This window comes from Lepisosteus platostomus, chromosome 3 (assembly GCF_059453375.1).
Source record: "Lepisosteus platostomus isolate fLepPlt1 chromosome 3, fLepPlt1.hap1, whole genome shotgun sequence".
Lineage (NCBI taxonomy): Eukaryota > Metazoa > Chordata > Actinopteri > Semionotiformes > Lepisosteidae > Lepisosteus > Lepisosteus platostomus.
This window is the reverse complement of record NC_142613.1, coordinates 79533378-79548654: the sequence shown is the minus strand read 5'-3', so window position 1 is coordinate 79548654 and position 15277 is coordinate 79533378. Positions and strand designations below refer to the sequence as shown.

Below are 15277 nucleotides of genomic sequence, written 5' to 3'. Positions count from 1 at the left end.
AGAGAAAGTCAACTGCAGTAACCATACAACGAAGCACCTGAAATGTGAAAAAGTACTTTACACTGTTGATGTTTAGGTTCAGTTTTGAATATATAAACATCTGTAAGGACAGAAAAGGTAGTTATATTAACTAAAAGTAATAATATACTTAGAAATTAGCTTTATTTAAAAAACTGTTGGTTATGTAAAATTATTTTCCAGCAATGACGCATATTTTTACCAGTATTAAAGGACATTTCCAGTCAAGGAAATTCCCGTAAACTACCAACATTTCGATCAGAAACCTGCCGTGGAATGGTAAAGCTATATGTCATGTTTTCCTTTATCCGCCAATAAAGAAATTCACAAGACTCCCAAGACTAGGTTTTTGCCCAAGCAGATTCTGAATACATTTCAAAATGACTAAATGAAAATGTTCCCCTGCCACCAGACGAGCACAGTAAATCATCTTATTCATATGGAATTTGTTTAAAATTTCATTTGAATAAAATTTGCTTAAACACTAAACTCTTTTTTTAAGAGTACAATAAAGGAGCACTGACAATTTAATTTTCTTTGTGTACTGAAGAAAACCATCACGGTTTAATTTTTTTAAACGTACCAGTTTCTCTCATTCTTCACAACTTTGCCAAACAACCTGAGCATAAAGCAGTTAAAAAAGGCCACCAACTTAAAATGATAGGGTCTTCTATAACTAATTATACCCTCAAAGAAGCAGCAAAAGCCACAAATTAATGTACTCTTTTATACATTACCAAATGTTTATATGTAAATTTGCATCTCTACATTTATTATGCTGTAAGAACAGGTAGTAATATGCGAATAAGATACATAACAGTTTGCATTTCTTTTTACTTGGTAAGCAAACACTTATTCCCAGAGAGCTAGAAATAAACCTGCATTGAAACCAATTTAATCCTGGGAACCCGTCAGTCATTTTTATTTATTCTTATGATTTTACGGTAATTGTTGCCTCTGCAGTTGATTTTAATGTTCACAATACACCAAAACAAAAGGAGTAAAATTTATAGCAACCAAATGTACGAAGAAATGTAGAAACGCAAAATGTACAAGAAACTGATGTCACAGCACACATTATCTGGGAACCAGTTTCTGACACGGTAGTTCGAAGGTCGCAAGCAAGGTCATCTAAGCCTAAGTCCCGCACAGGTCATCAGCTCCCCTGTGCAGAGCTCCTGCCCGATCAGCACTCTCAGACTGATGACATGTTTCCCCGGCTTATCCCACCGGGGTTAAGGTGTAGCAGCTGGGCAGTACACACTGATCCATGACAGAAGCAGAGTGTCTGGAGGGGCCGAACTGCGTGGGGACACACACTGTCATTTTGAAAAATTAAGGGATTATGGTAGAGGCTGTTATTACAGCAACAAAAGAGCACACATCTTTAAATACTCCAAGCAAAAGTCTTGTGCAATGAGATGTTAAAACAACAAGCTGCATGAAAACTACCATTAATGGTGACCCACAGCACTCAGCAGCAGTCATTAAAATGGGTGGCCCCCCTGGAGAGTTTTATCTCACCTGTGCACCCTTGTTGTACCACTGGCAAATGAAACAGAACTTGAAAGAGTCAGAATGTACCACACTTAACCAGTATTTAGGAGTCTGAAGATCATCTTCCTAAGGTGTCAGTAAACACATCATTGAAAACGCTGCCTTTTGCAACACAGCTCCGTCACTGATTTTCAGTGGTATTCTATCCTGCGTCCATCAAACTACACATTACAACCAGGCCGTTACTGGTAGAAAACCAGAAAGAGGAACTGTGGTATGCAAGGGGAGTGGGCGAGGCTGGGTTACTCTGAGCAGCAGTGTTGTAGTATAGCAAAATATTTCATAATATGCGTCTTGACAGCTTCATCTTTCTTCTTATAATCAAGATCTGCAGGATTCCAAAAAATCCCTTGACTAGAAATAATTTCTGTGATGAACACCTTGCACAAGCTTTGGTTTGAATGCTGTTCCTTTCCTCTTATTCTACTATCCCTGAGAGATAATCTCTTCTTCAGAAGCAGAACGTTACTGTTACCCAGTTAAGTATGAGTTTACTCTGGCAGGAGGAGACACACTGGGGAGCAGGGTTTGCTTTAACAGGTTCTGCAAAAAAGTAGGGGCACATAAACAAAACAGCCCAGCTCAGCATTGAGCTCGAGCTGACTTCTTCAAGCCCTCTCTATCACGAAACAGGCAGCTAGGCTGCTTACCGGCTTCAGCTCTCTCCGATGAAGTCTGGTTTGCACACAGTGGATCTGCCCTCTATCTGACAAAATCAGACCAATACAGCTGGAAGCCTATGATCGCTGGTTTTTAAATAATAATAATGTTAACAACAATAATAATAATGACAATTTTACACAGCAACTTTAAATATAATTTATCAAAGTGCTTGACAGTAAGAAAAAAAGTAGCAAGGAGAAGAGTTAACGAGTTTAACAATTAAAAACAAAGGTTTAGAATACAGAAGAAGACGCGAGAGGCAGACACAAAATGGATTAGGTAAGGAAGGTTTCAAATCTGGATTTGAAAGTGCTCAGGCACGCTGACTCTCGGATATCCTCAGGGATATAATGGAGAGGAGACAGTAGATAGGGTGTAGAACACAGTAGGAAACACGGGACCAGCTAAATAAAAGCCCTTCTAAAAAAGGTAGTGTTGAGTTCAGATTAGAATACACTCAGGTAAGGTGACATTCTGATATCCTAGGGGAGAGATTTCCCAAGCTCTGGGGAGCAGCAGGAGAATCACTGTCACCTCCTGTATGCAGGCCGGCTTGGAGACTAGAATCAGACAGACACAGATTGCGAGGAGGGGGGGAGGACAATAGTCAAGCAGGGAGCTGTGGCAGCATGCACAGGCTGCAAAGGAACAAGTAAAGGTTTATTCCTGCTGACAAGAGAAGAGACAACATTTCGGCCGTGGAGCCTTCTTCAGGTGCAGATAGCAATCATACAGGTACTGAGGTGCAAAACCTTACAGGTGAGCATGAGGATTTTGAAGATGACACCAAACCAGTGAAAAATTGTCTGCTGACCAAATGTCTGTCCTTATTCCTTCCTTATTCATGTGGATGTAGTTCAGACAAGTGCCTCCATTTTCTCTGAACCTACTGCCCTCTTATAGGGATAAGTTCACTTATTTAACACTTGTTAAACATTCTACGTGTCATTCTGAATGACACTTAACACGGCAGCACCAATGACTGACAGAGCTGAAAGATTCACACACAAACATACAGCAAACATACAGTCTTGTCAGGGAATCATATATAGACATGGATATTATTGAATAACAAATACTGCAAGTCTTTTACAAATTAAAGGGCATTTTGTTTAATTAAATTACAGACTTGGGTGACCACGTGACAACTTGTCAACAAAAACAATTACTTTTGTGACTGAGTGACAATCTAGACATAGTTCTATAATACAGACGTATAATATAGCTCAGCAATCTGCCAACTAGTGGATCTCAATTAGCTGTTTTTTGCTAAGCTGATCTTGATTTAGTTTGCTTCATTTCAGTTCTCAGTTCGGGGAGGGGAGGCTAAATTTTCTGAGATTGTAAAATAAAATATTTTTTTTCTCTCTCCAATGTCTTGGTATAAAGTTTCTCTGCCTTTTTTTCAACACATGAAACAGATCCCTCTAATGCTAAAACGTCACTGGGACATTACTGGAAATAATTTGCTTTGCATTGAAGTGCTTTTTTGAAAAGGAAGAGATTGCTTCCCACACATTACAGCAAGGCCCCGTGTTGCAAAACCTCCCATATCAAATTATCTGTGCTCAGAATGAAGACGAGATGAAAACATGAAGTGTTAGTTTTCAACAGAGCTTATTCCCACAGGCTCTGCAAACTGAGAGATCGTCCCCATGCTGATCTGTGCATAAATTGGAACACAATGAGTACCTCATCAACAGTATTTACGCTTTTGAATCAAACACTCTGTAGGCCTAATGTTAATAGACCATTGAGTAATACTGTAGCAAACAATTACCTAATTGAGATATATATATAAAGGATAAGAATCCTTGAGAAGACTCAAATAATTTAGCACAGTATCGTATCAGTGTTCATGCAACATTTACAAAACGAATTACACTACAATATAATACAGTGGTCATTTACACACCTCGCAAGGACATTGATGCGCTGTACATGTTTTATAGTGACTTCTGACCAATGCCCTCTTCTATCGGCAGCCCCTCGGTGTCTGAGGACACGGCCCCCTCACACAGCCCCCTGGGTGTCCGAGGACACGGCCCCCTCACACAGCCCCCTGGGTGTCCGAGGACACGGCCCCCTCACACAGCCCCCTGGGTGTCCGAGGACACGGCCCCCTCACACAGCCCCCTGGGTGTCCGAGGACACGGCCCCCTCACACAGCCCCCTGGGTGTCCGAGGACACGGCCCCCTCACACAGCCCCCTCACACAGCCCCCTGGGTGTCCGAGGACACGGCCCCCTCACACAGCCCCCTGGGTGTCCGAGGACACGGCCCCCTCACACAGCCCCCTCACACCGCCCCCTGGGTGTCCGAGGACACGGCCCCCTCACACAGCCCCCTCACACAGCCCCCTGGGTGTCCGAGGACACGGCCCCCTCACACAGCCCCCTCACACCGCCCCCTCGGTGTCCGAGGACACGGCCCCCTCACACAGCCCCCTGGGTGTCCGAGGACACGGCCCCCTCACACAGCCCCCTCACACAGCCCCCTGGGTGTCCGAGGACACGGCCCCCTCAAACAGCCCCCTGGGTGTCCGAGGACACGGCCCCCTCACACAGCCCCCTCACACCGCCCCCTCGGTGTCCGAGGACACGGCCCCCTCACACCGCCCCCTCGGTGTCCGAGGACACGGCCCCCTCACACAGCCCCCTCACACAGCCCCCTCGGTGTCCGAGGACACGGCCCCCTCAAACAGCCCCCTCACACAGCCCCCTGGGTGTCCGAGGACGCGGCCCCCTCACACAGCCCCCACACACCGCCCCCTGGGTGTCCGAGGACACGGCCCCCTCACACCGCCCCCTCGGTGTCCGAGGACACGGCCCCCTCACACGGCCCCCTGGGTGTCCGAGGACACGGCCCCCTCACACAGCCCCCTCACACAGCCCCTTCGGTGTCCGAGGACGCGGCCCCCTCACACAGCCCCCTCACACGGCCACCTGGGTGTCCGAGGACACGGCCCCCTCACACGGCCCCCTGGGTGTCCGAGGACACGGCCCCCTCACACAGCCCCCTGGGTGTCCGAGGACGCGGCCCCCTCACACAGCCCCCTCGGTGTCCGAGGACGCGGCCCCCTCACACAGCCCCCTCACACAGCCCCCTCGATCTGCCGCACATGCGAGCTGCCGGCCTGAACGCGGCCGTTTTACATCTCTCAGCCCCCAAGTGACAAACTGGTGACAGCACAGCGCTGCTGCAGTCCCAACACTGTGAGCACCGAAAATCAGTTACTATTCAAGCCTGTTTTCATCGCAGTGGTTTATTGTTCCAGTCCCTATGTGTATCACCTTTCAAGCGCATGATGTCTTAATGTTTACTGAGCGACTATAAAGGGGGTGATGGTAAGGAAATATAGGGTGGAGATCGAATTTGCCTGAAGTGAATTCAAAGACAGATCCTTCCGTGAATCATCAGTCAAGCCAATAAATCTCTTCAAATCTCATTTTTAATTCTGGTACAGTCAGTAAACAAGTCAGATTTGTCAAGGACACTAACGCAAGAGGATTAGCAAATTCTGCAGAATCTCCCAGGGAAATTCAAAACAGTCTTGAGCAACATTCAATACGGGACAAATACTTGGCAGAAGGCGGTTCATCTAGACAAGAGCAGGTAGAAGAACGTGTAAATATGAGATTGGACACACTGAGCATGTACTGCAGCAGCCATGTACAGCATGAACAGGACTTTGGTGTTTATGTTGACAAATCATGTTAATTTTCTACACATTGTAGGGAAGCAATAAAAATTCAATCTAAATGGAAGGATAGTAAAAAAGCATTGAAAAACATGAAGGTTAAAATTGTGCAGTGCCCCATTAAGAATACTGTATGCAGAAATACAGAAAGATATTGCTGCTCAGAATCAGTCCCGACAAGAGAAAACAAGTGTATGTCGGGTCTCTGCACCGGAAGGACACAAGAACGTAACCTTCTCAGCCTTGAACAGATTGACTTAAGAGAGGACCTGATTCCAGCCCTCAAAGTCACAGGCAAAGTTAGTCCGATACGCCTCTCCAGAACCGACAGGGAAACTCTGAGAGAGTGCAACTGAGTCTGGAAACGAGAAGCACCTTTCTTACACAGAGGGGCGTGGAACAAGCTGTCCAGCCATGCTGCAGAAGCCAAACCCCTGGCTTCTTTCAAGAAACAGCTGAACAATCCGCGACAAGCAGCTCAACAGGCCTGATAGGATGAACAGCCTCCTCTTGTTTGAAACCCTTTGCATGTTCTCGTGTGCAAGAGGCAGCGTATGGTCAACTGCACGAGGAGTCTAACAAACAGACTCTTGCCCCCTGGTGCTGGAGGACATCACCCTGCAGGCTTGCTGAAAGCAACACTTGCTCAGCACATCTGACAGAATTCTCCTCCGTCCTGAATTTTTAAAAGTTTATTTAAAATATGTAGAGCCATCAAGAAGGTTGGTATTAATAATGGACAAACATTCAGGTGGGTAGCTGCGTCAGCATGCGTAGGCTGCAAAGGAACAAGTAATAGGTTTATTCCATGCTGAAAAAAAAAGAAGAGAAAAAAAACAACGTTTCGGCCGTGGAGCCTTCTTCAGGTGAACAAACATTGCCTAGTTCATTTTCAGTTTCTTTTAAACTCATTAAAATTCAGATTTATTCATCTTGAGTTTTTAACAGGTTTACACAGCTTTGTTTGAAGAACAAGCACCCTCCTGAAAGCCGCGAGACTTGAGAAGAGCATGTAACCCCTCCCACCACGGCAGTCTCTTCCTGAGACTCCTCTTTCACTCCAGGGCAAAGGTCAAGCTGCACCTTGCGACGGACAAGGCTAGAGGCTTCTCTTGGCCCTTTATGTGCCACAAAATCCACCCTGTCAGCACTATAAGTCATCTCTGTCATCTTAAATTAAAAAACAAAATAACTCTGGGCCCCTCTGACTCTTGATGTAATGGCCTCATTGTACTCAAGCTCTATTTTTCACGGCCAGGACATATTGCAGGGCAAGTTTTCCGTGTTTATGGACGAATGGGGTATCAACATTAAGCTGTAAATCATACTGTATATACAGTGCCCTGCAGATTCCTTCATATTCCCAGACCAAATAGGAACAGAAAACATTAGACAACAAAGATGTGCAGATTGACTAATGTAATACTGCAATCTGAATAGAGCACAGAGTGAAGTCATATTTGTCATAGACATTTTAAGTTCAGGAAAATGTGCTGATTTGGATTTTTGCTTTGGATCATTTTCATGCTGGAATATCCGTTTTCAATCAAGCTTGAACTTCTTGGCCATAATGTCTTGGTGCTTGTCTTGCTGGAGTGCATTGTCTCTCTAAATTAACAACAGTTCCAGGACTCTTAGATGCAAAAACAACCCCAAACCATAACAGACCTCCTGCCATATTTTACAGTGGGCATGAGAGTTTATTTTTACATGAGCCCTGTCGACAATGTCAAATTATTTTTTTGGAAAATTTGTATCCTGAAGCTACACGTTTGTGTGAGAGATTTTCATAAACTAGTGCCACTATTCCAGAACAGTTTAATTTCTCAAAGGGGAAAGTGGAAAACAGCTTGTTGTGGATTCTTTTACAGTCATCCCTCAACCCTCCTAGCGGAGGTAAATGACCATCTGCTTGCAGTCTTCAGAGCGCTGATGATGCATACTGCTATCTGTCTTCTCTGTGTATACTTTTAGTCCCAGGGGAAAAGGGAGACCATCAGAGGACAATATAGCTTTGGAGGCTTCCACTTTTTTTCACGAAGCAGAATGTTATAGTAAGCTTTTTTTTCTGGATGTTATTTATAGGAGTACTTAAAATATGTGAATAAATGTGACCCTCGTATGTCATGACAAATATTACTTTGTATTGTGCAACGCTATTATATTTACAGTGTAACACTTTAAGAATTTATTTTAATCAAGACACATAATACAATCCATAACTTAATGTGTTATAACATGTTTTTTGTTCCTATTTCATCTAGGATCTAAATGAACCTGGAGAACAATGTAAATATGTCGGTTATTTTTATAATGACTCCTAAAAAAACCCTGCAGGCCAACCTTACAGCTGATAGAATCAGATGTGCATAGAAAAAAGTCCCAGTTCATACATAAATAGGTGCAAGACAAAAAAAATCACAGATTTATAACCACATTATTACACTGAAATTAAATCTCTTCTATATAAAAAATAAAAGCTGTCCTAATAATTTAACAACAAAAAACTTGTCTCAGTATGTTTTCAGTGATTAACGCTACAATACAGTATTGTTAAATGTAGTAATAATTGCTGGTTCACTACGTCTTATAACAGTAATAGTAAATTTTGTATTTGGTGCTCACATCAACAAATTACAGCATCCACCTTCTACTCAAAATTCTACCTTGTATCTATTTGTAACCCTTGAAAAGCGAGCAACAGTAGAAACATTAAATCGTACATTTTTTAAAAGGCTTAAGACCTACATATATATTTACATAAAGTTAGGGAAATGTGGTATCATAAAAAGCAGTACAAATGCTAAAGCTACAAAGAGAGTTTCAGACTTATATCCTACCTAACATTAAATAAATGCTTCAATTTTAATGCCACACTACACAAATCAATAATGTTTTTTCTAAATTGTATTTTAAAGGTGAGTATGAGTGTGAAATTTTAATCTCTTACACAAATGGACTCAATAACCTAATCAAACCCCTTGCTGATAAAAGTGAAAAGGGTGGCAGAGGTTTATGTATAAGATACGGAGATAAATGAATTAGTACACCATTAAGCAGAAGCTTTGTTATCTACAATGCAGAAGACATAATTCAGAAGTGATGATCTTGAAGCAGTTATACTCCGAAAGAAGAAATATTACAGCAATTCAGAACACAGAAAAAACAACTCAAAGTACATTTTTGGAGATGTAATACAGCCAATTCAGAAGTTGCAGGTTACAATTACTGTACTGAATAAACAGTAATAAAATATTATTGCTAAATAAAGCAAGAACTTATGTAACATGTATATTCAGCGCTATGTATGTAAATTAGACAATGAAAAGGAATGCTTTGCATCACATGGCTTTCAAATGATTACTCCTACCATTTTTCCATGCTTACTTTCCACAGAGCATCTAAAATAGAGATAATGGCAATGGGCTCTTGGAATCAATCAATCAGAAACTCATATTTGAAGAAAACCAACATGGTATCTTATCATGTGAGGAATCCCACCATACTCAGAGGCACGGTTTCTATAGCTAATGAAGAAAAACAAGGCTTTTAATAATCTAGGACTAAAAACTGTAATGCTTTGTTCTCTGTAGTTGTTTAGCACAGAAGCTGCCCCAGCAAATATATTATACTGCAAAGGTACAACTGAGGGTTAATGCCACACTCAGAAGTTGAGGAAACATAACATTTCAGGTGTTGAGACTTTTTTTAGGTGTAAATGTGAGAAAGGACAGTCGCAGAGGGTATAACACCCAGAAGGACAAAGGACGGGGCAGGTGAGAAAGTGTCCAAATGAATTCAGAGTTGGGGTAGTGAAAACCAGAAATCTGTAAAAGAAAGGAGTTTAAGAAAAGAAATGCGTCTAAAACCGCGAGAGGGGGGAAGGTGTGCTCCAAGTTTAAAGATAAAATCTGGCTTCTGATGTTCTTCTGGAGAAGATTCCTGAAATCCTCGTAGAAGGATGTAGATGAAAAAGGTCAGGGAATCATGGCCAGGAGAGATCAAATGCAGAACTATCAGTCTGGTGAGCTCTTCGTTGCTCACTGGTCTGACATGCTCCCTGAAACAGCTGGCCAATCGGCCTCCTGTCTCTGATATGTAAATGGCATCTGAAACACTGCAAGAGGTGTGATAAATAGATTACTGCGTACGCATGATGTTCTCAGGGTGATTTAGAAATAGCCCAAGCAGATGACGCAAAAGCTTCTTGTGTAGCAGGAGGTGTTTAGTATGGACGGCGGCTGTGGGGGGCTTAGCTTTCTCTGAAGATCCTGGGAAGAGAAAGGGGATCAGGGTTGGGGGGAAGCACTAGTGGAGTAAGCTTCTGGGTCTCGGTCGCCACGCGAATGATGTTCTCAGGGTTTTTAGCTTGGCTGAGGTCAGCAGAGATAAAAAAAGAGTGCATTTTAAGGGCTTGGACTTGGAAGTTTGTGTCGTCACTGTATAACCCACAAGGTCTGGGGAACTGTCTGAAAGGGAGAAAGTGTGTACGCCAGTGGGTGTGTAACACAGAAGCAGGTAGTCCCGGGTAGCCGATGGAGAGGCTTAAAGGGACTGTTGGTGAAATTACACAGGCATTGCTGCATATTATGGTGCGAGAAGCATTTTTCTTCCTAGCAGACAAGAGATGTTTTGACCGTGTAATTTGGTCCCATCCTAGGATAACTAATACACTGCCGCACCTAAAATGAGAGGTAAAAGAACACAAGCAGATTTTTAACAGATGCATCAAGAGGGCCATGCTGCAATGGGTTCACGAAGGACACCAGAACCTGTAATTTAACACATCCAGTTCTGTGAAACCCATGTATTCGGCTAATCCTGTCTTTGTATAACAATGTTTAAATCTGTATCTCAGATAAATTAACAAGAGCAGTGGTCCCAATGCTGATCCCTGAGGTACTCCACAGATTACATCACCCCAATCTGAGCCTTCAGTGGCTGTCTGTACTTCATTTTCTATCCAATAAGGATGGATGCACACACTTCTTTCAACGCTCACTTCTGCAATTTTAGAATTCATTTAATTTCATTAAATTTAAATGTCATTTAATTCATTTTTATAAAAGAAACTATATGAAAACCCTTCTACAACTCTAAATAACCATATAAATAATGTGCTCTGTTGATTATTACTGTTTTTACTTATTCAAAGCATTTTTTAAAATGTCCTTGCATCCCACTGGCATATTGATGATCCTCTAGTTACAATAAGGGCCTGGTGTTTTTCTTAACCATGTGACCTTCAGGCACTTTCATACCAGTAATAAATAGGTAACGAGCAATTGAAATGTGATTAATGACACAATCCAGAAGTAAACATGATGTGTCTATTGGTGCAATAAACTGATAAAGAAAAGCATAAAAAACTAATTTATAACAGCATCTAAACTCAAAAGTAAACAAAGTGACACTTAATATCACAAAAATGATATTGACATTGGTGAACGGGAGGTGTCTGTAAAAAAAGTTATGGTAAAGAAAGTTTGGAAATGGTAGCATGCTGTTATGCATGATTTCACAGAGGCATTGGTGTGCGTTAATATTCCCTTGGAAAAACGCTGACCAGTCTAAGATATGTGCATTTCTCAACAAATTAAACAACCAATCAAAATGTCTGGCAGTTTGTATTCCAAATCATAAATGCACACATTTAATTCAACCAGCTCACAAAATCTCAAGGCACTCAGGTAATTCAACCTAAAACAAGTGTGCAGTTTGGTTGTGGATGCCCTTCTGTGAGATTCTACTCCAGATGATGAATTTATTCCTTTGATAATGAATCCCAATTCCAAAGCGGATAAGTACAAGCACTATGCAAAAGAAAACAGCATGTGAATACGAATGTGTTTGAATGCGTCTGAAAAAGTATTTCCCAACTTAACAGAAAAAGATCAGCAATACTTGTTACCAATTCTGCAGAAACAGTAAACTAAGTATTTCTTCATATGGACAGATTTTCACACTGCAATGTCAATTCATGAAAAAAAGATCAGGTAAACTAATCTGACAGGAAGATATAACACTGGAGTGGAGAAATTGTTATCTTTGTGCCACTGCCTCTTCTTGTTTTGCTTAAGGTTTTATATACTGTAGGCTGCTGGAGCTTAATTGTGTTACTGCCCTCAATTACTGGTTTCAGTAGTTTTTTGGTCCTACAAACAAAGCAAATCTATCTGACACTTTCCACGCTCCTGATGATTGCTTGAATTTGTTGTCACATCACTCACTGCTGAGTAAAGTGTGTGATGAACTGTTATGCGTGAATCAGTGCCAGTAGCCATATACACTGCTACATACATCTACATACTTAAGAGTGCAAGTTGTCATAATTAAATGACTAATTAAGAATTAAAATACTGCAATGGCATGAGTTGTACTTGTTTCCATAACCTTACTTGTAATTGAAGTAAAATTTCTGGGTCTACACGTACTTCAGTCTGATTACCTTTTTTTAAATACATGGGCACATTTTTTAACATTAGCATTTTACCAGTCAATAGGTTTTACACCTATCCTAAATGAGTATGTGTTTTGTTAACAGCCTATGAATTACACCTTTTTACTCAAGCAAATTTAACAAAATACCATTAGGCCAGGGTTATTTATTTTACCTTAAATGCTTCTAATACCTGCAACACTTCTGCCTCTTCCTTGCTAATTTCTTAAATATAGAACTTTTGTTTTTGTTTAGCCTGAGGGATAGTCTTTAATACTTCACCCATATCACTTCTGTCATTTTAAAGTTTACTGTTTTCCTCTATCAGATACTTTACTTCACCTTTTGATGTTCTCTTCTAGCTTTAAAGCTGAAAAAACACTGAGGTGATGTGAGTAGAAAATGTATTTGACCTTAGAGTAAAGCTGCAGGATCCATTACCTGAGTATTTACATTCAATTTGTGTGCCACGCAAAGAAAATGAGAATCTGTACCAAAACAACTGATACAGCAGTTCCCACTCATCAAACTGAGGAGTGCATCTCATCAAGATCAGTTAGGAAGTACTTCATTTGGCATTGTTATTGCATGAAGGCCAAAGTGTTCTTCACATTCATCACTGAAACCTTGAGAAACAGGAATCAGAAGAATTCAAGGTGCTTAGTGCAGGTGAAGACCTTGTGTAAGGTGTGAAAAAAGAAAAGAAAGACACAAATAACACATTGCGTTTGGCCTAGATTACTTTTTTCACATTACCACTGCGATGGTACTTCCTGTATGTAAGAATCCTTGTGGTCAAAACAACTCACACAAAGATAAATAAAACGGCAGACTTCGAGACCAACATTCAGGGAACAAGATACACAAACTTGCAAAAACAAATAACTGCAGACACAGTTATTGAAGACCCTTCAGAAATGTAAGCAAAAATCTTAAATTGGATCTTCTAAGTTTAATAAACTCCTATGCACCGTACGAAGTGAAAGACTATGTTCTGTTGAGTTCATTTAAAACTAATTTAAAAATGGTGCCAAAGCTCAAGCCAGTGACTGTGTAGTTGTCTGACAATGACACCCTTTGACACCAGTGAGAATAAACAGGTTTATTCCATGCTGAATAGAGAAGAGAGAAAACGCAACTTTGCAGCCGTGGAGCCTTCTTCAGGTTATTTCAGCGTGGAATAAACCTATGACTTGTTCCTTTGCAGCCTACGCATGCTGATGCGGCTACCCACCTGAACTATCTTCCTTTTATTGCTAACAATAACAATTCCTTACTCTAATGCAGAGCTTTTCTGGACCCTCCACTCAAAGCGCCTTACAGGTAATGGCGACTCCCCTCCACCACCACCAATGTGCAGCCCCACCTGGATATTAACCTCATCAGAACCTTCAACTCCAAACCCTACCAGTGCCTCATTGTAGTTAATGACAAGAACCTATCATCTTTTACAGAAGAAACAAACACTACCAACGCACCCACTACCGCCGCCAATCCCGATTTTGTTGATGAGACATCTCTTCTCGGCAAAGGCTTCAGTTTTGTACCAGCTCCCATTATGCTGAAAAATTAGCAGTGGAGCACCTGAGCCCCCTCGAAGACTCTGGGATGCTTCTGAAGAAAAGGACCCACCTCCTAGCCTGGGCCAGGCTGGGCCAGTGGCTCTAACTGGACCTCGGCCCCAGGCCCTTGGGGACGGTGTGAACTGGTGTGTTGATTCCACTCACAGCAGCGTGGAGGGCCCTGAAAGGCAGCTGTGGAGGGTCACAGCCTACAAATCCTGACCATGCACGTCATCCTGCCCCTGGAAGTACGAACAAACTGAAGAAGCCCACTTGAAAGAGCCACCGAGTGTTTCAAGAGCGAGACGGCAGGAGTCTGCAGGCCCCCCTCGGGCTCCAGGAACCCAGTCACCGAGGTCCAGCCAGGTACAGAGCCTGCAGGAGCAACTGAAAGACGGCCCTGGGCCCCGTTCAACCCTCCAGAGTGGGAAGTGCTTCTCTTCAAGCCCATCCTCAGAAGCTCCTCAGTGCAGAGCTGGAAAACCTGTGTCATGAACCTAACCTGTGAGCTGAAGGAGAAGAGCGAGCCGTACAGGCTAGCCACCAGCAGAGGAAGAACCCGAAGTCCAAGACGGCCTCCGGAGACACAGCCCAACCGGGCTGATGATGTGGAACAGTCTCAGAGCACCGGGTGACCAACACAGAGTTGGAAGAGCAAGGGTTTGAGAGCTTGCTGAAAGGAGATGGCTAGGAAAGGAAATCCTCTGCACAAAAGCGCGGCTGGAAAAACACCAGAGGGAGAAAAGGGAAAAACAGAAGAATCTCCTACTAAAAGAATAAATTAACAAATCCAGGATACAGGATCAGGATCCAGGATCTCTCTGAAACCATCGGAGCAACTGACAACTGCTTTAAAGCAGTAAAGAGTGAATTCTGCAATGGTGTACAGTACCCTGTTCACAAACTCAGGAAGAAACCTGGAGTTACTAAGTGGTCCCCGCAGGAAAGCCTGGGGACTTGTGGCCTCCAGACATCTTCTGAAAGACGGCTCATAGAGGCTGGAGGTTTCTGTACAGATCCCTTGAAACGCCCAAGCTGAGAACAGGGTCTGTCACAGGGCTCAGTCCTGCATTGTTAAGGTCCATCTTAAATGGGCAAAATCAGAAGCTCCAGTACAGTTCTGCCTTTAGGACCAAACTTGTTAATGGTCACAATGGTATCACCAGTCCTGGGACTAAGGAATAATCACAGCTGCTTTTATGTCAGAAGGAATCACACCATTGATAGAAACACCCTTCATCAAGAGGAGAATTTGTGCCCATCTGCAAAAATAGAGCATTTCGTTTTTCTGGAAGGCTGCCCCACTTTAAAAAAATAACCTTGGAGTGTCTGTCATGC

At 42.6% G+C, this 15277-nt stretch overlaps 1 protein-coding gene across 2 annotated transcripts in view; it reads right to left on the bottom strand.

Annotated features, from left to right (window-relative positions):
* man1a1 (mannosidase, alpha, class 1A, member 1) overlaps positions 1-15277 on the bottom strand; it is a 196373-nt gene that overhangs the window by 94643 nt on the left and 86453 nt on the right. The gene's annotated exons all lie outside the window — the stretch shown is intronic.